This window comes from Choloepus didactylus, chromosome 11 (genome assembly GCF_015220235.1).
Source record: "Choloepus didactylus isolate mChoDid1 chromosome 11, mChoDid1.pri, whole genome shotgun sequence".
NCBI classification, from domain to species: domain Eukaryota; kingdom Metazoa; phylum Chordata; class Mammalia; order Pilosa; family Megalonychidae; genus Choloepus; species Choloepus didactylus.
This window is the reverse complement of record NC_051317.1, coordinates 22928413-22956394: the sequence shown is the minus strand read 5'-3', so window position 1 is coordinate 22956394 and position 27982 is coordinate 22928413. Positions and strand designations below refer to the sequence as shown.

The 27982-nt window shown below is 37.2% G+C and overlaps 1 pseudogene; it reads right to left on the bottom strand.

Annotated features, from left to right (window-relative positions):
- Positions 1 to 4158: 4158 nt before the first annotated feature.
- Positions 4159 to 27982, bottom strand: LOC119506592 (annotated as a pseudogene).

Genomic DNA, 27982 nt, shown 5'->3' with positions numbered 1-27982 from the left:
TTCCATGATTACCCCAATCAGGTTTTCCCAGACCAGAATTGGCTTAGGTCTCAGAAGGAGGCAATAGTACCATGTCTCCCTGAGGGGGTGTCTTAGAAGATTGATGCACCTTGTGAGGTCTCAAGTCACTGGGCTTTTCTGCCCAGCAGGTGGTGCCTGTCAGCCTGTAGCTCCAGACTGGTGTAAGGAGGTGTGTCCCATGGCTGTTTTCCCCTAGACTCTAGGGTCTGGTTCTGAATAGAAGGTGGGTAGTAGAGCTTGGCACTACCTACTTCCTCTTAGGGAAAATGCACCCCCTGGGGAGAGGTCATTTACATTTGAATGGTCTCTCTGCCTGTGCTATGTCCATCCTTGTCTGGGTCAGAGTGCTGAGAAATGAAAATGGTTGAGGCTTTTTCCACTGAGCCAAAAAAGGGACAGAAATCTCCCTTCAGGGCCAGTCCATGGCCATTCTCCAGCTCTCTATAGTCAGTCATCACCAAAAGCCTCTGTCAGCTTGTTGGGGATTCATATCTTGCATTGAGTAGTTCACATTTGTTAATTAAAACCCCAGTTGGAACTCAGCTGAGCTACATCTGCTTGCTTCAAGAGTGCTGCTTTCTAGCACCTTGAGGCTTTGCAGTTTGGTCTGTTGGGGGAGGGGGCTCCCAGATTGGATCTGCAGTTTTTACTTACAGATTTTATGCTGTGATCTTGGGCTTTCCTCCCAGTTCAGTTTGGTGTATGATGAATGGACTGTAATATTTGTCCCCCCACAGTTATTCCAGATTATTTACTAGTTGTTCCTGGTTGTTTATTAGTTGTTCCAGGGGGACAAGCTGGCTACCACTCCTCTCTATGTCACTGTCTTCTTCCATCTTCCCATAACTTTTGATGTGTTGTGTTTTCATTTTCATTTGCCTCAAGATATTTACTAATTTCTCTTGTAATTTCTTCCTTGACCCAGTGGTTGTTTAAGACTGTGCCATTCAACTTCTATATATTTGTGAATTTTCCATGCCTTTTGCCTGTTATTGACATCCAACTTCATTCCACTATAATCCAAGAAAGTGTGTTGCATAACATTCTGGTTTGCTAAAGCTGCCATTATATAAAATGCCAGAAATGGATTGGCTTTTATAAAGGGGGATTATTTGGTTACAAGTTTTCTGGGGTACATAATACATCCAAACAGGCCCATATAATACAAATATTTTAAAATTTATTGAAACTGGCTTTCTGCCCTACTGAGACCTATCCTGGAGAATGATCCTTGAGTGATTGAAAAAAATATGTATCCTGCTATTGTTGGGTGTAGTGTTTTATAAAGGCCCATTAAGTATAGTCCATTTTTTTTTTACTATTCAACATCTCAATTTCCTTATTTATCCTCTGTTTTTGGTGTTCTAGTCATTGATGAGAGTGTTGTATTGAAGTCCCCAACTATTATTGTAGAGGTGTCTACTTCTACCTTCAGTATTGTCAGTGTGTGCCTCATTTATTTTGGGGCACACTGTCTTGGTACATAAATATTTATTATTTTTATGTCTTCTTGATGAATTCTCCCTTTTGTTAATAACTATTGTCCTTCTTTGTCCCTTTTAATGGTTTTACATTTGTAGTCTAATTTGTCTGATATTAGTACAGTTCCTCCCAATCTTTTCTGGTTGTTGTTTTTGTGAAATATGTTTTACAAAGTTTTCACATTCAACTTATTTTTGTCCTTGTATCTAAAGTGAATCTCCTGTATACGTCATATGGATGGGTCCTGATTTTTAATCCATTCTGCTAGTTTATGTATTTTTATGGGTGAATTTAATCCATTAACATTTAATGTTATTACTTTAAGGGCAGTACTTTCTTCTATCATTTTTCTTTTGAATTTTATGTCATATTGCAATTTTTTCTCTCTGTCCTGTTACTCTTCCTAATAGTCTTCATTTCTTCACTCTTCTCCAAATCTCTGTTTCTTGTCTTTTCCTATCATCCTATGGTACTCCCTTTTTTATTTCTTGTAGAACAGGTCTCTTGTTCACAAACTCTCTCAGTGTCTGTTTGTATCAAATTATTTTAAACTCTCCCTCATTATTGAAGGACAGTTTTGCTGGATATAGAATTCTTGATTTGCAGATTTTCTTATTTTGTACCTTAAATATATCACACCACTGCCTTCTCATTCTATGGTTTCTTCTGAGGAATCCATATATAGTCTTATTGAGCTTTTCTTGTATGTGATGTATCATTTTCTCTTGCTGCTTCCAGAATTCTCCCTTTGTCTTTGATATTTGATAATCTAATTCTTAAGTGTCTTGCAAAAGGTCTATATGGATCTATTCTGTTTGAGGTACACTGCCTTTCTTGGATCTGCAATTTTATGTCTTTCATAATAGTTGGGAACTTTTCAGTGATTACTTCCTCCATTACTCTTTTTTACCCCTTTTCGCTTCTCTTCTCCTTCTGATAACTGATAACACATGTATTTGTGTGCTTCATATTTTCAATCAATTCCTTGAGACTCTGCTCAAATTGTTTAATTACTTTCCCTATCTGTTCTTTTGTGTTTAGGATTTCAGATGATCTGTCCTTTAGTTCACTGATCCTTTCTTCTGCTTTTCAAATCTGCTGTTTTAGGTTTCTATTGTGTTTTTCATCTCTTTTATGGTGCCTTCATTCTCATAAGTTCTGCCTTTGTTTTGTCAAACTTTTGAGCTCTTTTTTATGTTTACACAATGTCTTCTTTACACCCTTCATCTCTTTTGCCATATCTTCCCACAACTCACTGATTTGAGTTTTGAAGTGATTTTTCATGTTTGTTTGAACATCTTTATTTAATTGTTTCAGCTCCTGTGTCTCATTTGATATGTTAGTTTGTTCTTTTGACTGGGCCATATCTTCATTTTTCCTAGTGTGACTTGTAATTTTTTGCTTGTGTCTGGCCATCTGATTTCCTTGATTGGTTTATTCTGGATGTTGTTTTCACTTTTTTACCTAGGATTATCTTTTTCCTTGGCTTCATTCTTTATCTATTCTTTGTCATTCAGTTCAGCTTATTCTAGACCCATAGCATAGCTTCTGTTTAATTGATCAAAATTTTTTGGCTATTGTTATTTGGTTCTTGCCCTGCATATATGTGAATTTTTTTGAAGTGGGTCTACCTAGATATGATTGAATCCAATCAAATTTCCCAAACTAGACTTGTCAAGCTCTCAGGAGGAGGGTTTAGTCAGTATCATGTTTCCCCGAGAATGAGACCCAGCATGTTGTGACTCTCCTGTGAGGCCTCTAGGCTCTGTGCTTTTCCTATTCCACCCAGCAGGTGCTGTTTGTCAGTCTGTACCTTCCCACCAGCAAAATGAGTTGTAGTACATTTAATTCTCAGCAGACCCTGTCCCTGCCAGGGGTGTGGTTAAGGCAAGTTTAAGCAATTTCTGTTTATTTTCCAGTCCCTGGGTTCTGAGGTCTCTGAAGAAGGGCCACCATTTGATCTGGGTCCTGCTGACTCTTACTTGGGGAAGATCCACACTTGAGGGAATTATCTCCTTTTCTTGACTCCTTAATTGTCTCTCAGACCTATCTTAACTCTACCTTTGCCTGGGTCAGCACTGACAAATGAAAATGCCCTAAGTTTTTCCTTAATGAGCTAGTTAGAATGGTTTAAAAAAGAAAAATGAGAGAGAGAGAGAGAGAGAGAGAGAGAGAGAGAGAGAGAGAGAGAGAGAGAGAGAGAGAGAAGAAATCCCCTTTTCAGATCCAGTTCCCAGCCCCCAAGTTTCACCAGTCAGCAGCTGGAGTTGGTCCCTGGCTCTTCTATGGCCCTTTACTTGGGCACAGCCCTTTTCTAATATTCTCTGCTCATTCAACTCCCAAATTATCTTTTATGTTGTTGTTTGTTAGCCCCACCTCCTCACTGTCAGGATTAAAACCACAGTTAGAGTTTTGCTGAGCTATGTTCCCCTGCTCCCAGTAGTTACACAAGGTATGCCCTTTAGGGAATTATCTCCTTCACCTGACTAGTTACTCTCAGACATACCTTAAATCCACCCTTGCTTGGGCAGTGCTGAAACCTGATAATACCTGCAGCTCTAATAGGCTATTAAAACATATAAAAGCATTTTAATAATAAGGAGAGAAAGAAAAACAAACTTTTCAGAGCTAGAGCTCAGCCCCCTGGTTCACCGATTAAGAGCTGGATTTGGCACCCAGCTCTATGTGATTCTTTTTCTTGGGGATCAACCATTTTCCAGTATTCTGGGCTCCTCCAACTCCATAAGCCTCTGTTTTGTTGTTGTTTTTCACTCTGCCTCCTCTCTGCTGGGACAAAACATCCTGGTTCCTTTCATGCTTGCTCTTGGTTTCTCTGTGCTCAGAGCTTTTATTCAGCAGTCCAAATTTGTTAATTAATTCTGAAATTGGAGCCTGGTTGAGCCACCCTCCTTGCTCCCAGCAGAGACTGCTTCTTTTTCCCTGTGAGAACTAGCTCCAAAACAGCCTGCCATGCCAGTAGGGGAGGGCCACCAGCCTCCAAATCCTAGAAGACTTACAGTTCTTAATTTCAATCTCAGGTATTTCACCCATTCCAGAGTTGTGTATGATGTGTGCCTGGTCACAGAAGTCCCCAAAACAAGGGATAATCTTTTTACCCAGCTTTGGGTCACATGTGGTCACCCAATGCTTACCCAATAGTGTCACAAATTCCTTCCTGACAACAGTTTTTTCTCTTTGGCCAGTCATAGACTACATCCAAATAGTTATATGAAGCCCTTGTGGCTTAATTGGGGAGTAGAAGTCAAATGGTTTATAATTTTTCAGTCCACTTGTCTATTTCCCAATGTATTTCATCTAAAATTAATTTTCACATATTCCTATATTTCATACATAATGACTCATGAAAATAGATATTGGTGGGTTAAGAAGAAAGGCTAGAAGATATTTGCCACACTTTTTTTTGTATCTGAACCCTCTTCAAACATACCTGAGAAAAGAAAAAAGTTTCATTATCTATTATAGAACTCAAATACTCACTTCTCTGCCTGACAAGAGATATGACTAAGAACTAGACTCTGAATTAAACACTGACACAGGACTTTACTTGTGAGGTGCTTATTCAAGAAGCATGGCACATTTGCAACCAGTAAGGAAACATAGATGCAACAACATTACATTCAAACCTTTCCATAGGTGAAAATCATAGTATTCTGGAAGCTGTCACTGGTTTCAAAGAAGGCAACACTGCAGTCTTTGCATGACTCATTCTCAGGTATATTGAGCAATGCTCAAGGTTTCAGAGTCTTCAAACCTCATTCACCTGCATTTCTGGAGGCTCCCTGAGCCACTCAATCTCCTTTTTTTTTTTTTTTTTTTTTTTAATCATTTTATTGAGATATATTCACATACTACGCAGTCATACAAAACAAATCGTACTTTCGATTGTTTACAGTACCATTACATAGTTGTACATTCATCACCTAAATCAATCCCTGACACCTTCATTAGCACACACACAAAAATAACAAGAATAATAATTAGAGTGAAGAAGAGCAATGGAAGTAAAAAAGAACACTGGGTACCTTTGTCTGTTTGTTTCCTTCCCCTATTTTTCTACTCATCCATCCATAAACTAGACAAAGTGGAGTGTGGTCCTTATGGCTTTCCCAATCCCATTGTCACCCCTCATAAGCTACATTTTTATACATCTGTCTTCGAGATTCATGGGTTCTGGGTTGTAGTTTGATAGTTTCAGGTATCCACCACCAGCTACCCCAATTCTTTAGAACCTAAAAAGGGTTGTCTAAAGTGTGCGTAAGAGTGCCCACCAGAGTGACCTCTCGGCTCCTTTTGGAATCTCTCTGCCACTGAAGCTTATTTCATTTCCTTTCACATCCCCCTTTTGGTCAAGAAGATGTTCTCCGTCCCACGATGCCGGGTCTACATTCCTCCCCGGGAGTCATATTCCACGTTGCCAGGGAGATTCACTCCCCTGGGTGTCCGATCCCACGTAGGGATCCCACGTAGGGGGGAGGGCAGTGATTTCACCTTTCAAGTTGGCTTAGCCAGAGAGAGAGGGCCACATCTGAGCAACAAAGAGGCATTCAGGAGGAGACTCTTAGGCACAAATATAGGGAGGCCTAGCCTCTCCTATGCAGCAACCGTCTTCCCAAGGGTAAAACTTATGGTAGAGGGCTCAACCCATCAAACCACCAGTCCCCTATGTCTGTGGTCATGTTAGCAACCATGGAGGTGGGGTAGGCGAATACCCCTGCATTCTCCACAGGCTCCTCAAGGGGACACTACATCATTTTTTTCCTTGTTTTTCTTTCTTTCTTTTTTTTTTTTTTTTAACTTTCCCTTCTTTTTTAAATCAACTGTATGAAAAAAAAAAGTTAAAAAGAAAACAAACATACAATAAAAGAACATTTCAAAGAGACCATAACAAGGGAGTAAGAAAAAGACAACTAACCTAAGATAACTGCTTAACTTCCAACATGTTCCTACTTTACCCCAAGAAAGTTACATAATATAGCAACCTTTCTGTGAACTTGTTCCTACTATATCCATCAGAAATTAACAGACCATAGTCATTTCTGGGCATCCCCAGAACGTTAAAAAGCTTATCTGTTCTTCTTGGATTATTGTTCCCCCTTCCTTAATTACTCTCTACTGCTAGGTCCCCTACATTCTACATTATAAACCATTTGTTTTACATTTTTGAAAGTTCACATTAGTGGTAGCATATAATATTTCTCTTTTTGTGCCTGGCTTATTTCACTCAGCATTATGTCTTCAAGGTTCATCCGTGTTGTCATATGTTTCACCAGATCGTTCCTTCTTACTGCTGCGTAGTTTTCCATCGTGTGTATATACCACATTTTATTTATCCACTCATCTGTTGAAGGACATTTGGGTTGTTTCCATCTCTTGGCAATTGTGAATAATGCTGCTATGAACATTGGCGTGCAGATATCTGTTCGTGTCACTGCTTTCCGATCTTCCGGGTATATACCGAGAAGTGCAATCGCTGGATCGAATGGTAGCTCTATATCTAGTTTTCTAAGGAACTGCCAGACTGACTTCCAGAGTGGCTGAACCATTATACAGTCCCACCAACAGTGAATAAGAGTTCCAATTTCTCCACATCCCCTCCAGCATTTGTAGTTTCCTGTTTGTTTAATGGCAGCCATTCTAACCGGTGTTAGATGGTATCTCATTGTGGTCTTAATTTGCATCTCTCTAATAGCTAGTGAAGCTGAACATTTTTTCATGTGTTTCTTGGCCATTTGTATTTCCTCTTCAGAGAACTGTCTTTTCATATCTTTTGCCCATTTTATAATTGGGCTGTCTGTATTATTGTCATTGAGTTGTAGGATTTCTTTGTATATGCAAGATATCAGTCTTTTGTCAGATACATGGTTTCCAAAAATTTTTTCCCATTGAGTTGGCTGCCTCTTTACCTTTTTGAGAAATTCCTTTGAGGTGCAGAAACTTCTAAGCTTGAGGAGTTCCCATTTATCTATTTTCTCTTTTGTTGCTTGTGCTTTGGGTGTAAAGTCTAGGAAGTGACCGCCTAATACAAGGTCTTGAAGATGTTTTCCTACATTATCTTCTAGGAGTTTTATGGTACTTTCTTTTATATTGAGATCTTTGGTCCATTTTGAGTTAATTTTTGTGTAGGGGGTGAGGTAGGGGTCCTCTTTCATTCTTTTGGATATGGATATCCAACTCTCCCAGCCCCATTTGTTGAAAAGACCATTATGGCTCAGTTCAGTGACTTTGGGGGCCTTATCAAAGATCAGTCGGCCATAGATCTGAGGGTCTATCTCTGAATTCTCAATTCGATTCCATTGATCTATATGTCTATCTTTGTGCCAGTACCATGCTGTTTTGGCAACTGTGGCTTTATAATAAGCTTCAAAGTCAGGGAGTGTAAGTCCTCCCACTTCGTTTTTCTTTTTTAGAGTGTCTTTAGCAATTCGAGGCCTCTTCCCTTTCCAAATAAATTTGATAACTAGCTTTTCCAAGTCTGCAAAGTAGGTTGTTGGAATTTTGATTGGGATTGCATTGAATCTGTAGATGAGTTTGGGTAGAATTGACATCTTAATGACATTTAGCCTTCCTATCCATGAACATGGAATATTTTTCCATCTTTTAAGGTCCCCTTCTATTTCTTTTAGTAGAGTTATGTAGTTTTCTTTGTATAGGTCTTTTACATCTTTGGTTAAGTTTATTCCTAGGTACTTGATTTTTTTAGTTGGTATTGAAAATGGTATCTTTTTCTTGAGTGTCTCTTCAGTTTGTTTATTTCTAGCATATAGAAACATTACTGATTTATGTGCATTAATCTTGTATCCCGCTACTTTGCTAAATTTGTTTATTAGCTCTAGTAGGTGTATCGTTGATTTCTCAGGGTTTTCTAGATATAAGATCATATCATCTGCAAACAATGACAGTTTTACTTCTTCTTTTCCAATTTGGATGCCTTTTATTTCTTTGTCTTGCCGGATTGCCCTGGCTAGCACTTCCAGCACAATGTTGAATAACAGTGGTGACAGCGGGCATCCTTGTCTTGTTCCTGATCTTAGAGGGAAGGCTTTCAGTCTCTCACCATTGAGTACTATGCTGGCTGTGGGTTTTTCATATATGCTCTTTATCATGTTGAGGAAGTTTCCTTCAATTCCTACCTTTTGAAGTGTTTTTATCAAAAACGGATGTTGGATTTTGTCAAATGCTTTTTCAGCATCTATTGAGATGATCAATTGATTTTTCCCTTTTGAGTTTTTAATGTGTTGTAATACATTGATTGTTTTTCTTATGTTGAACAATCCTTGCATGCCTGGAATGAACCCCACTTGGTCATGGTGTATGATTTTTTTAATGTGTCTTCACTTAATCTCTTTTAATAAAAAAAAAAAAAAACTTTTCTGCTTATACTGTATGGAATTTATTTCTGTGTTTCCAGTTAAGGACCAGTACTGATAATATCAAACTCCAGATCCCAATTAGATACAACTATAAACCTCCAATAAAGAAGAGTGTATAAAAGAGAGGACAATCAGAAGTAAGTTTATGATTATAGGTATTAAGGGACAGAGAAAGTTGTTTAAAATATTCAGTAGAGAAGCTTAAGAAGATTTTGTGATTAATTCAATGTGTGGCAATGAAAGAAAATGCATTTAGATAAACATCTATTGCCAAATTGGCTCACCATTTTGTGTGATTCCTCAGTCTTTGTTTCTCCTGAAATGTATTAAGTGCTCAGTAGATAACTGCATGATCCTTAATCAGCAATTTCTGACTATTTTTTTCTCCAAATATGAAAGTCCAGCAAGTTATGGTAGATGAGATAAATCTTCCAACAGCAAGCAATTGTTTTCCTTTAGCCACATCAGTATGATATTATCATATCATTCCTTGTCATAAAAAGGTTCATATCATTTAGATTAGGATATAAGCAACCCTAACTCATTTGCCAATCCATAAATCAAGTGTTTAACCAGTTAGTACAGAAGAAAACTCTAGATTTTATCTTGGAATTAGTATAAAACATCCAAATTGATATAATTTCTTCAAAATGTAGATTTTATAGTCTGGAAAATTTTTATTTAAATACTAATACTGTGTTCTTTCATCACTCTCCTGGTTTAGCTAATCCAGGCTTTTTCTAAAATGTTCAATCTTTCTTCTTCATACCTCTTTTTAGAGAATTAAAATTATATCAGCATTATTATCTACTTAGAAACAATGTCCCTTCTGCTAAGATGATTACATGTTACTGGAAATAAGGGTGGAACTGAGCAGGTGTATCTATTAAAATACTGATCCAGGTAAGTTTATTCCCTACTCCCCAAGACTGCTCAGTAGAATTATGAGACAAGTGAATTGAGAATAAATTTACAATGACAGCAATTATTTTGCATAAGGATATCAGTGGCTACTTGGGATGGAGGAAGGTTTGAATGTGTCCTGGGGAATGATTAAGAAGTGGCTCGGTTAACCTACCATGCACTCTTTAGACTGTAACTTCTAAAACTGTCTTATAAAATAGTCTCTCATTCCTTCATAGCCCAGTTGGAATCTCCCAAGCTTAATTATTTAAAAAGGAATAGAATTGTAATAATTCACTTACCTAGGATCCACCAACATAATTCCAGTACCACTGTTGTGGAAACGATAGACTTGCCACATTTCTTCCATAGTGGTGCAAGGCTTTCTAATTTTCCAAGAAGTTATCTGACTAATCTCTACAACTCCCAGTTCCTTTGAATATCTGGACAAACAAGAAATCATAGGACATCCTTTAAGACTAAGCTATAACAAAACTAAATGGAAGATTCTTTTGCTTTCAATTAGATCCATATATTCTAAAATAGTCATTGTTCTGTTTTCCTAATTTAATCATACTAGAAATAAATTAGTATAGTAGAATTGTTTTTCTGGAGGTTAACTTCAAGCTAGGCTCTTTCTGTTTTCATTTCTATATGTTAAATCAACCTTGTTATTAACAAGTTCTTACTGGAATATATATTCTCTTTACATTTATGAAAAATGTCATCAAAAAGAAACAAAATTATAGCTTTAGAAAATCCAATTATTTTGTAAAACCTTAGTATTTTAAATCCTATTACATAATTCCCTTTCTTCAAGCCATGATAATATTTTTATTAGTTACATACACTGTTTAAAGAATAAGCACATGAAGCCTAAGGACAAATGGAGAAACTTTGTCTCCATCTTCACAGAGCAGCTTCTCTACATCACAATTCCCAGGAATTTTCTTTATGAAGATGACATCTGACCTTAGTCTTGAGAAATGTGAGAAACATAAATTATACAGCCTAAGAAAGTTATGTGACAATAGTGGGTAATATATTCTAGAAACAGGCTATTGCATAACTGAATTCATGAAAGGTTGAACTGGTTATCACTTGTTCAGAAATCTGCATTCAATTTAGCATGTAGAGAAAAAAAGTGGTAGGTAGGATGTCCTGGGATTTGATCCTGGAGATGTAGATAATGGAGATAATTGTGAGCCACTCCAAGGAAAGTGACATCATGAAAATTAAATTTAGTTAGATCACTTCAGGGGCAATTTCAAGTCAATCCATGTTTAAAGAGAATAAAAGGATGTAAACAGGGAATCAAGCTGGGAGTGTACAGTCATTGTAACATAGTCATTGCCAGATTCCATCAAGACTCCATCCTAGAAAATCTGAAAGATGTTGGGCACTTGAGATGCTAATGAGAGGGTGAGAGCATTCAGACTTCCCCACAGTTTCTACCCATTTGTGATCATTATTGATTCACCAGGCCCTAGGGGCACCAATGCTTGCCCAGTAGCTTTGTAAATCCCATTTTGACAATGTGTCTTTCTTCTTCTTTCATTCATGGTCTCTATCAAAATTGGGCCATAATATGTCTTTGAAATTTAAAGGGGAATGGGAATTAAATGATTTCTACTTTTTCGATATCCTATATCCCTTTCTTAAGCATTGCATCTAAAACCAACTACTTACATATTCCTATATCTCACTCATTAAAAAGAACATAAGTAGATAATTGAAGGGGCACCTGAAGTGGCTCTAATTCTTCTACTGCCTAATTGTCTTCTCCACAGCCCTAAATTTTGAGCCCAATGTAGACCTGTTAATAAATTGCTTCCCTAACATTCACCCAGACAAATCCAGGTTCCCCTTCAAGAAAGACATAAACTTGTCATATATCCTCCATAGTGGTGGCCTTCTAAATCCTTGAGGGGTTCTCTGCCTAATCCCCATATATATAAGTCCACTAAAAATTTAGGAAGTAAACTAGTACACACCTCTTAAGAGCACATAACAATAGAAATAAAGTAAATATTCTTTTGTTTTGATTAGATCCAGGGCTCCTAAAACAGCTATTGTTCTGCTGTCCTAATTTAATGATATTAAGAGATACACTAAAGGTAGTAGAGCTGTTATGATGAATGATAACTTCAAATTATGTCATTTCTATTTTTCTTCCTAGGTATTAATAAAATATTCCTATTTCCCACAAATTGGTGAAATATGTATGAACTTTATACTGATGGGAAAGGTCAGGTCAAAGCAAACGCAAATTATGACATAAGAGCATAACATTGTTTTCTAGAACTTCATTTTTGATCATTTGTATTAATTTTCCCTGTTTTTAAGCCTGGAATTGAATTTTTCTTAATTTTTATACATGGCTGAATTGTCATGCAGCTGTACCTTGGACGTTAATGGAGAAACATTGTCTACCTCTTAAGATAACACATTCTCTGAGTCACTCTTCTCAGGGCCCCTACCACCTTCTTGTTTCTCAGGCTGCAGATGACAGGGTTGAGCATGAGGGTGAGGATGACATAGAACACAGCCAGAACCTTGTCCTCTGTTGAAGATTGGAGGCATCTAGTGCTTAGATAGGTGTAAGCAAATGGTGCATGGTAGAAAGCCACCACAGTGAGGTGAATACTACGTGTCAATTGGGCCCTTTTCCTCCCTTCCATTGACTGCATGCAGTGAACAGCAAGGAGAACCTGGCCATAGGAACACGTGATGCCATTGAAAGGAAACACAAGGAAGAGGGCAGTGCTCACAAACACTGTGTACTCATAGACCCAGGTGCCCATGCATGCCAGAGTCAGCATGGCTGGGACATCACACTTCAAAGGATTTATGTCTGTGGACTGGCAATAAGGGATGTGGAGTGCATATGCAGTGTGGGCACAGGCATGATAGGGCCCATTATCCAAGATCCTGTGATCATCGGCACACACTTTCCTTGGCTCATACAAATAAGATAGTGGAGTTTAACACAAATAGCCACATGATGGTCATAGGCTATAGATGTCAGGAGCAGAGCTTCTGCAACTGCTAAAGTCAAGAAGAAGAAATTCTGAACCCGATACTCAATGGAGAAGGTCAAACATTGTACTTAAACAGTGTGTACAAATTGTAAACCAGCTCAAATGAATAAGTGACTGATACATTATAATTATGTTTGGTTATACAAAGAGGATGATTTTTTCCATATTCAGGATTTTAATATTTGTCATCACCTAGCCATACACCAGTGACTACAACCTATTTTCTCACATTGAGAAGCCAGATTTACTTATTGAAATAACTCTGCACAACATGACATGCTAAAAATCACTTATCAGTATTTGGCTTTGGCTCATAAATGTATGAGTTTTTGTTGCCTATTCCTTTTTTTAATAATTCAATTTCATTGAGATATATTCACATACCATGCAGTCATACAAAGCATACAATCAATTGTTCACAGTACCATCATATAGTTGTGTGTCCATCACCAAAATTAATTTTTGAACATTTTAATTACCACATACACAAAAGTAATAAGAATAAAATTAAAGTGTAAAAGAACAATTAAAGTAAAAAAGAACACTGGATGCCTTTTTTTTGCCCCCATTTTTCCACTCATCCATCCATACACTGGACAAAGGGAAGTGTGATCCACATGGCTTTCCCAATCACATGGTCACCCCTCATAAGCTAAGTTTTTATACAATTATCTACCAGATTGAAAGATACTGGGTTGTAGTTTCATAGTTTCAGGTATTTACTGCTAGCTATTCCAATTCATTAGAACCTAAAAAGGGTTGTCTGTATTGTGGATAAGAGTGCCCAACAGAGTGCCCTCTCAGCTCCTTTTGGAATCTCTCAGCCACTGAAACTTATTTCACTTCATTTCATATCCCCTTTTGGTCAAGATGTTCTCTATCCCATGAAGCTGGGTCCAGACTCCTTCCAGGGAATCATATTCCACACTATCAGTTGTATTTACACCCCTGGGTGTCAGATCCCTTGTGTGTGTGTGTGGGGGGGGGTCAGTGATTTCATCTGCCAAGTTGGCTTAGCTAGAGAGAGAGGGCCACATCTGAGCAACAAAGAGGCATTCAGGAAGAGATGCTTAGGCACAATTATAAGCAGGCCTATCCTGTTCTTTGCAGTAACAGGCTTCCCAAGGGAAAGTCCCATGATTGAGGGCTCAGCCCATCAAACCACCAGTCCCCAATGTCTGTGAGCACATAAGCAACCATCAATGTGGGGAAGCCCAACACCCCTGCATTCTCCCTCAGCAATATTCACATTAGTGGTAGCATATAACATTTCTCTTTTTGTGCCTGGCTTATTTCACTCAGCATTATGTCTTCAAGATTCATCCAACTTGTCACATGTTTCATGACATCATCCTTTCTTACAGCTGAATAGTATTCCATGTATGTATATACCACATTTTATTCATCCACTCATCTGTTGAAGGACATTTGGGTTGTTTCCATCTTTTGGCAATTGTGAATAATGCTGCTATGAACATTGGTGTGCATATATCTGTTCACATCACTGCTTTCAGATCTTCCAGTTATATACCAAGCAGTGCAATTGCTGGATTGAAGGTTAACTCTGTAACTAGTCTTCTAAGAACAGCTAGACTGTCTTTCAGAGTGGCTGAACCATTATACAGTCCCACCAACAAGGAATAAGAGTTCCAATTTCTCCATATCCTCTCCAGCATTTGTAGTTTCCTGTTTGTTTAATAGCAGTCATTCTAATTGGTGTCAGATGATATCTTGTGGTAGTCTTAATTTGCAACTCTCTAACAGCTAGTGAATCTGAACATTTTTTCATGTGTTTCTTGGCCATTTGTATTTTCCCTTCAGAGAACTGTCTCTTCATATCTTTTGCCCATTTTATAATTGGGCTGTCTGTATTATTGTCATTTGAGTGTAGGATTTCTTTATATATACAAGATATCAGTCTTTTGTCATATATCTGGTTTCCAAAAATTTTTTCCCATTGAGTTGGCTGCCTCTTCACCTTTTTGACAAATTCTTCTGAGGTGCAGAAACTTCTAAGCTTGAGGAGTTTCCATTTATTTATTTTTTCCATTGTTGCTTGTGCTTTGGGTGTAAGGTCTAGGAAGTGACCTCCTAATACAAGGTCTGGAAGATGTCTCCCTAAATTATCTTCCAGGAGTTCTATGCTACTGATTTTTATATTGAGGTCTTTGATCCACTTTGAGTTAATTTTTGTGTAGGGGGTGAGGTAGGGGTCCTCTTTCATTCTTTTGTATATGAATATCCAACTCTTCCAGCCCCATTTGTTGAAAAGACTGTTACATACCAGTTCAATAGCTTTAGGGGCCTTATCAAAGATCAGTCAGCTGTACATCTGGGGGTCTATCTCTGAATTCTCAATTTGACTCCGTTGATCAATATATCTATCTTTTTGCCAGTACCATGCTGTTTTGACTACTGTGGCTTTATGAGAAGCTTCAAAGTCAGGGAGTGTAAGTCCTCCCACTTCGTTTTTCTTTAAGAGTTTTTAGCAGTTTGAGGCATCTTCCCTTTCCAAACAAATTTGATAACTAGCTTTTCCAAGTCTGCAAAGTAGGTTGCTGGAATTTTGACTGGGGTTGCATTGAATCTGTAGATGAGTTTGGGTAGAATTGACATCTTAATGACATTTATCCTTCCCATCCATGAACATGGAATATTTTTCCATCTTTTAAGGCCCCTTTCTATGTTTTTTAGTAGAGTTATGTAGTTTTCTTTGTATAGGTCATTTATATCTTTGGTTAAGTTTATTCTTGATACTTGATTTTTTTAGTTGCTATTGAAAATGGTATCTTTTTCTTGAGTGTCTCTTCACTTTGTTCATTTCTAGCATATAAAAAGATTATTGACTTATGTGCATTAATCTTGTATCCCGCTACTTTGCTAAATTTGTTTTTTAGCTCTAGTAACTGTATCATCAGTTTCTCAGGGTTTTCCAGATATAAGATCATATCATCTGCAAATAAAGACAGTGTTACTTATTCCATTTGAATGTGGATGCTTTTATTTCTTTCTCTTGCTGGATTGCCCTGGCTAGTACTTCTAGCACAATGTGGAATAACAGTGGTGACAGTGGGTATCCTTGTCTCATTCCTGACCTTAGAGAGAAGGCTTTCAGACTCTCACCATTGAGTACTATGTTGACTGTGGATTCTTCATATATGCTTTTATCATATTGAAGAAGTTTCCTTCAATTCCTACCTTTTGAAGTGTTTTTATCAAAAGGTAGTATTGGATTTTGTCAAATGCTTTTTCCGCATCTATTGGGATGATCATTTGATTTTTCTCTTCTGATTTGTTAACGTGTAGTATGACATTGATTGATTTTCTTATGTTGAGCCATCCTTGCATGTCTGGAATGAACCCCACTTGGTCATGATGTATGAATTTTTTATTGTGTCTTTGATTCAATTTGCAAGTATTTTGTTGAGAATTTTTGCCTCTATATTCATTAGGGAGATTAGCCTGTAGTTTTCCTTTTTTGTGGCATCTTTGCCTGGTTTTTGTATTGGATTGATGTTAGCATCATAAAATGTGTTAGGTAGTGTTCCATTTTCTTTGATGTTTTGAAACAGTTTAAGTAAGAGTGTTATCAGTTCTTTTTGGAAAGTTTGGTAGATTTCCCCTGTGAAGCCATCTGGCCCTGGGTATTTATTTGTGGGAAGTTTTTTGATGAATGATTGGATCTCTGTTTTTGATTTGTTGGTTGAGGTCTTCAGTTTCTTCTCTGGTTAGTCTAGTTTGTTCATATTTCCAGGGAATTGACCATTTCCTCTACATTATCCAGTTTATTGGCATACAGTTGTTTATAGTATCCTTTTATAATTTTTTTTTAAATTTCTTCAGAATCCACAGTAATGTCATATTTCTCATTCATTATTTTGTTTCTATGGGTCTTCTCTCTTTCTGATTTTGTCAGTCTAGCTAGGGGCTTGTCAAACTTGTTTATCTCCTCAAAGAATCATCTCTTGGTGTTATTTATTCTATTGTTTTTTTGTACTCTATGTCATTTATTTCTGCTTTAATCCTCGTTGTTTCTTTTCTTTTACTTGGTTTAGGATTAGTTTGCTGTTCATTTTCTAGCTTCTTCAGTTGCTCCATTAGTTCTGTGATTTTAGCTCTTTCTTCCTCTCTGATGTATGCATTTATTGCTATAAACTTCCCCCTCAGTACCACTTTTGCTGCATCCCATAAGTTTTGATATGTTGTGTCTCAGTTTCATTCATTTCTGTATATTTAGCAATTTCTCTTGTTGTTTCTTCTTTAACCCCCTGATTGTTTAGGAGTGTGTTGTTTAACCTCCAGGTATTTGTGAATTTTCTAAGTCTCTGATGGTTATTGACTTCCAATTGTATTCCATTGTGCTCAGAGAATGTGCTTTGAATAATTTCAGTTTTTTAAATTTATTGAGGCTTGTTTTATGTCCCAGCATATGGTCTATTCCGGAGATAGTTCCATGAGCACTGGAGAAGAATGTGTGTCCTGGTGATTTGGGATGTAATGTTCTATATATGTCTGTTAAATCAAATTCATTTATCAGATTGTTTAAGTTTTCAATGTCCTTATTGTTCTACTGTCTGGTTCATCTATCTATAGGAGAAAGTGATGTGTTGAAGTCTCCCACAATTATTGTGGAAACATCAATTGCTTCCTTTAGTTTTGCCAGTGTTTCTCTCATGTATTTTGTGGCACCTTGATTGGGTGCATAAACATTTATGATTGTTATTCCTTTTTGTGGAATTGCCCCTTTCTTTAGTATGTAGTGGCCTTCTATGTCTCTCATAATATCCTTACATTTAAAGTCTATTTTATCTGAGATTAAGAAACATTGCTACTCCTGCTTTCTTTTGGCTGTAGCTTGTATGAATTTTTTTCCATCTTTTCACCATCAATTTCTTTGTGTCCCTGTGTCTAAAATGAGCCTCTTGTATGCAACATATTCATGGTTCATATTTTTGATCCATTCTGCCAATCTATATCTTTTAATTGGGGAGTTTAATCCATTTACATTCAATGTTATTACTCTGAAGGCATTTCTTGAATCAGCCGTCCTATCCTTTGGTTTATGTTTGTCAGATATATTTTTCCCTCTCTCTCATTGCTCTTTAATGAACTAGCATTGAATCTCTTTAGTGCTGAACCTTTCTCCATATCTCTCTCTCCTTTCTTTGTTTCTCTGTTGATAGGGCTCCCTTTCATATCTGAAGTAGGGCAGGTCTTTTATTAGCAAAATCTTTCAGCATTTGTTTGTAAAAAATTTAAGCTCTCCCTCAAATTTGATGGAAAGCTTTGCTGGATAAAGAATTCTTGGTGGCAATTTTTCTCTCTCAGAATTTTAAATATGTTGTGCCACTGCCTTCTTGCCTCCATGGTGGCTGCTGAGTAGTCACTACTTAGTTTTATGTTGTTTCCTTTGTATGTGGTGAATTGCTTTTCTCTTGCTGCTTTCAGAACTTGCTCCTTCTCTTTAGATTTAACAGTCTGATCAGAATATGTCCCGGGGTCTGCTTATTTGTATTTATTCTATTTGGAGTTCTCTAGGCATTTATGCTTTGTGTATTTATGTTGTACAGAAGGTTTGGGAAGTTTTCCCTCACAATTTCTTTGAATACTCTCCCTAGAACTTTACACTTCTCTTCCCCTTCTGGGACCCCAATGAGTCTTATATTTGGACATTTTATTTCATCTATCATGTCACTGAATTCCATTTCAATTTTTTCAGTGTTTTTCTCCATTCTTTCTTTTGTTCTTTCATTTCCATTTTGTCATCCTCCAGGTCAATGACTCATTGTTCAGCTTCCTGTAGTCTTGCACTATGAGTATCCATATTCTTTTTAATTTGGTTGACAGTTTCTTTTATTTCCATAAGATCATCTATTGCAATATCTTCTTTATGCTCTTCTATGGTCTTCTTCATGTCCTTTATATCCTGTGCCATGATCTCATTGTTTGTCTTTCATTCTTTGATTAATTGCTCCAAGTACTGCATCTTCTCTGATCTTTTTATTTGGGTGTTTGGGTTCGGGTTATCCATATCATCTGTTTTTTCATGTGCTTTAAAATTTTCTGTTGTTTTTGGCCTCTTGGCATTTGCTTAACTTGATAGGGTTCTTTTAGGATACGTAGCCTAATTCAAAGACTAATCTCTTAATTTGCCAGATCTACAGCTTGGTAGTGTACACTTTCTCTAACTAATAAGTCCATGAGCCACCTATTCCCCTCAAGTCAATTCTCCCCAACTTTGTCTTTGTGGTGTGTGGGGGTATGATTCTTGTGGGGATCCAATTGTTGCACCAAGTTTGGGTGTGTTGTTGGTGCTGTCAGCCATGAATATGGGGCATGTGTCAGAGTGGTTAGGGAGGGAGGGCAGCTTTAAAAATCAATCTTCCCAGTTGTTCCTGGAGATTTAAGGCTGTCACAAGAGTCTAAATCTTCAGTTCATTCTCACCACAGATTGTCTCTGCCGCTGACCCACAAGACCTTGGTATTGACGTATGGTCCATGGGATTTCTGAGTGGGTTCCTCTTCCAAGTCATGCCCTCCTAGGGCCTCTGCTGAGGGAAGGCTGTACTACTTCACAAGTGCATGCCATCCCCCAAGGGAAGTTCTGGGCCACTGGGCCATGTAGGTGCATTCCCAGCCTGCTGAAAGGATGGCTTTATGGGGCATGTTAATTTCCCCCTTTTCACACAGCTCCACCTTCATAGCTTCAGGACAATTAGCTATTGTCCATGCTGGATATTGTGGCATATGCATGTGATGGTGGAAACACTTCCCATCACACTGGATTTTTTGGCATGGCTCTGGGCTGTGGTGTTGGCACTGGGCAGGAGCATTCCCAGCCTGCCAGGGAGATGACTGTAGGGGGCATCATTTTTTTCCCATTTTGGCTCACCTTTGCCTTCCTCACTCCAAGACAATTAGCAATGGGGACATGAAAGGCTATCATCCATGCCAGATATTGAGGCATGCCCACAGCTCATTCTTGCTGTGCTTCACTGTGTAGTTCTTGCTGCCATATCTGCCGCTGCTTTTGGGTTTTTTAAAAAAGAACTAGTCCAACTCTAAATGCCAACCCAGTTTCCCCACTACACAGTGTGACTGCCAGATATTCAGCAGGCTTACTCACTTGTTTAAGAATGCAGACTCCTGGAATCCAGAGAAGATGGTGGCATAGAGAGGCATGGAAGACTTAGTCCCCCCTGGAACAACTCATAAATGACCAAAAAACTAGTAAATAACCTGGAGTAACAGCGAGGAGACAAACATGAGTGCCCACTCATCATCCACCAACCTGAATTGGGAGGAATGCCCGAAATCACAGCATTAAATTTGTAAGTAAAACTGCGGACCTGCACTGAGAGCCAGAGCCCAGAGCTGAGAGCTCCTCCCTCATGGAAGCCGCGTGGTGAACTCTCTCAGCCCAGCTCCAAGTGAGGTTTTAATATTAACTGCTCAAAACAGACAGTGAATCCTCAACAAGCAGACAGAAGCTTTTGGTGACAACTGACCTTGGGAGAATTGGGGGACAGATCTGTCTCAGGATGGGAAGCCCAGAGGATCGGGTACTATCTCTGGCTGACGGGTGAACCTGGGAGCTTTTCTGTCATTTTCTCTCTCTGTGGAGAAAACCTCAGGTGTTCTCAGCCTGCAACACTTTGCAGTAAAGACAGCCTCAGACATTTTAAAAACAAAACACTTCGATTGGCAGACTCACAGAAACAAAGAACTTATTGATATGCAAATGACATCTCTGAAGGGGGCATAGCTTCCCAAGAGGAAAGGGAGGGGCCCAGCTCTACTGTTTGTCTTTCAGTCTTTCTGGAACCAGACCCCAAAGCCTGGGGGAGGAGAGCCACAGGCCACACCCTCTTACACAGGCAGTGACAGGCTGACAGGTGGATTTGCTGAGCAGAAAAGCACAGGTGTCTCAATCCTCTAAGAAAAGCCATCAGGGAAACCAGATACTGAAATATTACCTCTTTCTGTGACCTGAGCCTGTTCTCATCTGGGAAAACCTGATTGGGGTGGCCTAGGAGGTCAGATGCCTAGACAACAGAAAACTACAACCTACACTAACAAAAAAGAAGCTATGACCCAGTCAAAGGAACAAACTTACACTTCAACTGAGATACAGGAATTTAAACAACTAATGTTAAATCAATTCAAAGAGTTTAGAGAATATTTCACAAAAGAGATAGAGGCTGTAAAGAAAACACTGGGCATATATAAGGCAGAAATTGAAAGTTCAAAAAAACAACCAGTATAATATATGGAAATGAAAGGCACAATACAAGAGATGAAAGACACAATGGAAACATACAACAGCAGATCTCAAGAGGCAGAAGGAAACACTCAAGAACTGGAGAACAAAACACCTGAAAGCCTACATGCAAAGGAGCAGATGGAGAAAAGAATGAAAAAATATGAGCAACATCTCCGGAAACTTAAAGATGAAACAAAGTACAAGAATCTACATATCATTGGTGTCCCAGAAGGAGAAGAGAAGGGAAAAGGGGCAGAGGCAATAATAGAGGAAATAATCAATGAAAATTTCCCATTTCTTATGAAAGACATAAAGTTACAAATATAAGAAGTGCAGCATACTCCAAACAGAATAGATCTGAATAGGCCTATGCCAAGACACTTAATAATCAGATTATCAAATGTCAAAGACAAAGAGAGACTCCTGAAAGCAGCAAGAGAAAAGCAATCAGGCACATACAAGGGAAGCTTAATAAGACTATGTGCAGATCTCTCAGCAGAAACCAGGGAGGCTAGAAGGAAGTGGTGTGATATATTTAAGATACTGAAAGAGAAAAACTGCCAACCAAGAATCCTATATCCATCAAAGCTGTCCTTCAAATATGAGGGAGAGCTCAAAATATTTTCTGACAAACAGACAATGAGAGACTTTGTGAACAAGACACCCACCCTACAGGAAATACTAAAGGGAACACTGCAGAGTAATAGGAGAAGACGGGAGTGCATGATTTGGAACACAGTTTTGGGAGATGGTAACACAGCAATGTAAGTACACTGAACAAAGACAGCTATGTATATGGTTGAGAGAGGAAAATTGGGAGCATGTGAGATACCAGAAGAAAGGAGGAAAGATAAAGACTGGGACTGTGTAACTTGGTGAAATCTAGAGTGTTCAACAATTGTGATAAAATGTACAAATATGTTCTTTTACGAGGGAGAACAAGCAAATGTCAACCTTGCAAGGTGTTAAAAATGGGGAGGCATTGGGGGAGGGATGCAATCAATGTAAACTAGAGACTGTAACTAACAGAATCATTGTATTATGCTTCCTTTAATGTAACAAAGGCAATATACCACAGTAATTGCAGATAGGAGGGGAGGATAGGGAAGGCGTGTTGGACACTTGACATTGGTAGTGTTGTCTGACTCTTTACCCTACTTTGATTTGGGGTTGCTTTTCCTTTTTCCTACTTCCTGGCTGTTATTTTTTTCCTCTTTCTTTTCCCTCTCTACCTTCTTTGATGCTCCCTCCTGCCTTGTGGAAGAAATGTAGATGACCTTATATAGATAGTGGTGAACACATAAATATGTGACCATACAGAGAACCATCGATTGTTTACTTAGGTTGGAATGTATAGGGTGTGAACAAAACCATCTTAAAAAAAAAAAAAACCAAAAAAAACGGGTTGCTGTCAAAACCTCAAGGGCAATATACTGAGTGAAATAAGACAGACACATAAGGACAAATATTGCAGGGTCTCACTGATAAGAACTAACTATAATATGTAAACTCAGACATGAAATATAAGGTACCAAGATATAGGACAAGGCTTAAGAATAGGGAGTGGTTGCTTAGTATGAGCAGAATGTTCAACTAGGATGAACTTAAATGTTTGGAAATGAACAGAGGTGTCAGTAGCAAGATGTGAGAATAACTAACAGTGCTGAATGGCATGTGAATGAGGTGGAAACAAGAAGCTTAGAGTCATATATGTCACCAGAAGGAAAGTTGGAGGTCAAAAGATGGGAATATATAAAACTGAATCCTTTGGTGGGCAATGTCCATGATAAACTGTACAAATATTAGAAAACTCTTCTGTGAACCAGAACAAATGTATGACAATACAACTAGAAGTTAATAATAGAGGGGCATATAGGGAAGAAATATATACCTATTGAAAACCATATACTACAGTTTGTAGTATTTCAACATTCTTTCATAAACAGTAACAAATGTACTATACCAACAGTACAAGTCAACAATTGAGGGGAGTTGGTTAGGGATATAGGAGGATTCGAATTTCCTTTTCTTTTCCTTTTTTTTTTTCTCTATCTTTCACTTCATTTCTCGTCTGGAGTAATGAAAAGTTTCTAAAAATTGAACAAAAATTAAGTGTGGTGATAGATGCACAAGTGTAAGAGGGTACCAGGGGCAACTGATTGTACACTTTGGATCTTTGGATAATTGTATGGTATCTGAACAATCCCAATAAAAATAAAATAAAAAAAAAAAAAGAATGCAGACTCCTGGTTTCACCAAGTGCATGGTCCTTGTGGTTTTAGCAGACCTTGTCCAGCTGGTGCATCACTGAAACTGGTGTTCCGGGTCACTTTCTGGCTTTTATCTAGTATTTTTCACAGAGGGTTTTTTTTTTGCCCTGTCTCTCCTAACCGCCACCTTCCAGAAGCTGTTGCCTATTCTTAATAAGTACAAATCCATACCCTTGATTTTAGATTCCTCCATTATTTCTCCTTTTTTATCTTCTTAATTCAATTGCTTGTTTTTGTATAGGACAGACTCATCAATGGACCCTCAGTTAGGAACATGAATTTCAGTCCCCATGACACTGCTCAGGGATCCCCAAATATTTTAAGTATTTTAAGATATTTTAAGTATTTTAAGTTCCTTCTCCCACTTATGTCTTTGTGTATATGTGTCTGTGTAAATATGTATGTATGTATAGGTGTGTGTGTATATATATATATATATATATATTTTGTTTGTTTTTGTTTTTATTTTGTTTGTACCAGCCAAACAAAAGTGGTAGTTTGACCACACGTATTTATTATTCATTACCACTCCCTGTGAAAACACAACAATCATCATGGAAATGGAGTAAAATATGTTGCTAAATATTATCTCAAGAGAAGGCAAAAAACAAGAAGGAAAGAAATTTTTGATGAGAAATTTCAGTACATTTTGATAATGGTATTTGAATGGAGGGAGGGTTATTCAATTAATGGGGAAGAAAATTTTACATCCTAAGAACTTGTGAGAGTGGGGAAATGTTCATTTTGGAGGAAAGTCTAACAGTCCATAAACTTTGATGTCAACCATCTTGGTTTGCCTGGGACTATTGGGGTACCTAGATGTGGGGCTTTCAATTCTAAAACTGTTAAAGTACTAAGAAAACTGGGATGAGCCAATATCCATATTATTGAAATGTTGTTCTAGGTACAGTGGTTAGAAGACTTTTGAGGAAGCCACCATCATGAAAGAGAGAAATCCTAATACATCACACTATAAAAATTGACTGATAAGAAAAAGAGAAAATGTGGAAACAAAATATTTTTTAAATAAAAAGCAACATCTTAAGAGACACATAAAGATATATTAAACCCTCAAGAAAAGTATTATGTATTACATAAAAGCAGTACCAGGGGAAAGAAACTGCTCTTGAAAATTAAAATATATAGCTGATGTAAATTACTGATTCAGTGATTTGAAAGACATTATATATGATTATCCATGAAAGTAGAATAAAATATAGAGAGATAACAAGAAAAAATACAAACATTAGAAGAGCAATAAACCAACACAGGAGTGCAAACAGATGATTAAGGTAGTTCCCAAAATGTATAGAATATAAAAAGACATGAAATTGTTGAAGTATTTCCTAGAACTGATAATATGAACCAACATTAAGACAACATATAATTAACCAGCAATATGAATGAGAACTACTTTATTGAAAGGTTTTTTTCTTGGAAATTCCAAATGCCTTCCTGAAAACATTCTCTTGAAAATTCATGTTTTAAAAGTCTATTTTTCATGAATGTGGAAACAGAATTTCATACATAACATCAACCACTGAAATATGTTTAATTTCAACACTTTTCACCTTCACTCCACAATAGACTATTTGAGATTGCAAAAATTCTTTCCAGAAATGAATAGAACAAAGTTTTTAGGCACAAAAAGAGCTTTGTCTTAAAAAAGTGCCCAATAGTCACTTAGTTCTTTGATTTTTATTTTTTAAAGAAATACATGGGGAAATTTTATACCCTTCAGTAAAATAAAAAATATATATATATTTTTGACACCCAGTTAAATGGATTTGGTATTTGTCAGTCACTTATATCATTACCACACAAAGACCAATTCTTTCTTATTTTTAACAAAAGTTCTTCTAAATCATTTCCATGTTTCTTCCCCATAAAATAAAAGTTAGAATCAGCATGCTTCCTTTCACGGCAGTCCCACATGTTTCACTTGAGCAGAATTCCACAAGTGCTTCCTATATAAAAGTACATACTTGTCATTACTGACTTTGGTATTTTAGATACATCTGTGGAGACACACCAGCAAGTGTTACTCCAGGCTCCTTTACCTGCAGATTTATTTTTTTGTTATGTTTATTTTTTAATTCAATTTCATTGAGACATATTCACATAACATACAATCATCCAAAGTGTACAATGAATTGTTCACAGTATCATCATATAGTTGTGCATTCATTAACCCAATCTATTTTTTGAACATTTTCCTTGTACCAGAAAAAGTAAAAATAAGAATAAAAAATAAAAGTAAAAAGAACACCCAAATCATCCCCCCATCCCACCCTATTTTTCATTTAGTTTTTGCCCCCATTTTTCTACTCATCCATCCATACACTATCGGGAGTGTGATCCACAAGGCTTTCACAATCACATTGTCACCCTTGTAAGCTACATTGTTATGCAGTCATCTTCAAGAGTCAAGGCTACTGGGTTGCAGTTTAATAGTTTCAGGTATTTACTTACAGCTATTCCAATACTTGCAGATTTATTTTAATGATTTTGTTTGTGTTCACTTGGCATTGTCCCATGAGTCTTGATGGATGGAAAATGAATCACTAAATTTGGCTGGATGGCCTTAGGCCAGGCCAGGGTTTGGCAGAGTGTATGTATTGGGGGGTAAGGAGGTTGTGACAAATTTTTCAGATGTTTTCACAGGCTCGGTAACTGTCAATACAGCAGAAAAAGAGCCAAATATTGTCCATTTCACTCCCCCAAAATATCATTTCACTGAAATTATCTGTATTTTGTATACTCATATTCAGTAAATATACAGTAATTGTATGCCTAATCATACTAATTCATTATAACTCATTTACTAGTCATTAAGTTGACAACACACCTAATAAATTAAAATAAGATGAAAAGAATATAATTTAAAAGATATGTAAATACATATATGCATGTGTTTATTTTAAATGTTAATTGATTTGGCTGAATTTTTTTTATCATTCATACAATTTGGGTGATTTTTTCCATTTTTTTTTTACTTGAAAAAATTAACTTTATTTTTTCTAGGTTAAAATAATAGAACCAGCCATTAATTTTTGTGATAAAATGCTTCTTTTGGTGTTTCATCTAAACTTCTGTAAAGGTGTTCTGTTGACTAAAGTAATTCCAAATGCATTCAATCAACCAGCTCCACATGTGACCAACCCTTTACAAAAATTAATTACAGATACCACAGCCTTTATGTTCATTCTTACCATACATTACAACATGCAGACACACAAAGAAGGAAAGGTCAACAAGCTGAATTAAAAAAAAAATCCATTTAGATAAAATAAATACTTCATAAAAACTGTAAAGAAAATGAAAGCACTTAATACAAACAATGGCAATTCTATATATAACTGTTTCATTACCCAGTCATAAAAAAAATTTTGTAAAATACATAGACTCCTTCCATGTAAAGAATTTTGTGCATCAGTCATGAGTTTTCAACAGTTTTACACAATAAAAATGAAGCCATTCAAAATATGTGTGTATACTTTGCAACTAGAATATACTTCAAAATTTTTGCTTTTTAATTCGTTTAAAAATATTAAATGTAAAAATCCTCAAATGGAAATTTTGCAGAAAGCTCCATAATTTACCTTCCATATGACTACATTCACTCTTCCCCAACATTTCAGCACCCTTAGCTTATTCCAGGGTCCAGTTCCTAAGTGTATGGAACTGGTGCAAAATGATCTTAATAAAGCATCTACCAGTGGCAGCTCCAGAGAACATCTGACCAATTTCTGAATGGAAATTTCCAATTTAGATGGTTTTGGTCACATGCATATTCATCTTAACTCCTCATAAATTGAACCACAATACCTGCTGCCCAGTGCTGCTTTTAACTTTGCCTTTCATGTTAACAGATGTAGTGTTCACAACACTGCAGGGCAAAAAATAAGACAAGCCATTTTTACCCATTCTTTAGGGACCAGAGCTGAACATATTCATAAGGATAGCTCTGGAGTGGTGTTTTGTATCATGACTACAAAGAAGTAATGAAGAAAACAAGTAACTCTTCCTACTCAGTGCAAACGAACATTTTCTTAAATACAAAAAGAATTCCAATTCACATAAAAATACCCACAATTAAAGGCTACTTTCTATGATTATAACCATGTCCACCTAGCTGAGAAAAGTCTTTTGGGAAGTGATTGTCAGAAAACGTTGCCAAGATAAATCTACAAGTAGTAACATGAGCAAAGAATGCAGAGGCATTCTTAACATCACTTCAAACAGCATTGATACTAGAATGATGTTCTGAAGTTTACATTTGGTGATTTAAGATTTCATTTTCATAAAACACCTTGAGACTAACTTCAATACCACCAACTCTTGATTATTCAGAAATCCATTTTCTAGTTCCTGGATTATTCAAGCTTTTGTTTCTCTTCTTCCTGACCACTCTCTCTCTGTCTTTCCAACTCATTTCATGACTCATTAACACAGCCATAAATACACAGGCAAGAGTAATTAATAAACAACTCAATTTCTTTTTTTAGACAAGTAAGCATCCCTTGGGCGGTTCCGACCAAGGATGCGGGAGCCAGGGCAGCCAGAGAATGCAAGGCCGGCAGCGGAGCCCACAGAAAGACGCAGCGGCAT